Below are 608 nucleotides of genomic sequence, written 5' to 3'. Positions count from 1 at the left end.
AGTAAAATATGGATCTAAAGTAATTTTGTGTTTAAATAAGGACAAATGAATAAGAATTCCGTTCAATTCAAATTTCAAAACACTGCAACCTATGAAAAAACATAATTTATGTTGACACAACATCATTATTTGTTAAGATGAATTAATAAATAGCACCTTTGGGTGCAACTGATCTATTCAATTGCTGTCAGTGTTGATTAGAATATCTGTCCAAACTGTAATAAAATGTGAATGTATTAATATATGATAGTGCCTTTTGTTTATTTAATGGGAAGCAATTACCACTTATTCATTCCACCAATCACAATTTTCCATGAGTGATTCTGCCTCTTGCTTACAGTGTACAAATGAACGAGGCCATTAGTCACATTTTATTGTTACTGAAAGCTATTATTTTCTCTGAGTTAGAAATACTGTGGTGATTTAAATAGGCATCATGAAATCTCACTAATCAGGTTTGTTCAAGAGATGTTGATTAGAAATATCAGAAAAAGAAAGGTATCACAAATGAAGAGAAAATAAATTGTCTCTGTATTTTGTTGGCTAATTACAACAGCATTCAAGTCTTCTATGTGTGTTGTTCTACTAAGAAGAAGAAATATTAATAT

This window comes from Condylura cristata, unplaced genomic scaffold (assembly GCF_000260355.1).
Source record: "Condylura cristata isolate star-nosed mole 26May11 unplaced genomic scaffold, ConCri1.0 scaffold00026, whole genome shotgun sequence".
Lineage (NCBI taxonomy): Eukaryota > Metazoa > Chordata > Mammalia > Eulipotyphla > Talpidae > Condylura > Condylura cristata.
The sequence above is the reverse complement of the archived record's forward strand: the minus strand, read 5'-3'. Positions refer to the sequence as shown.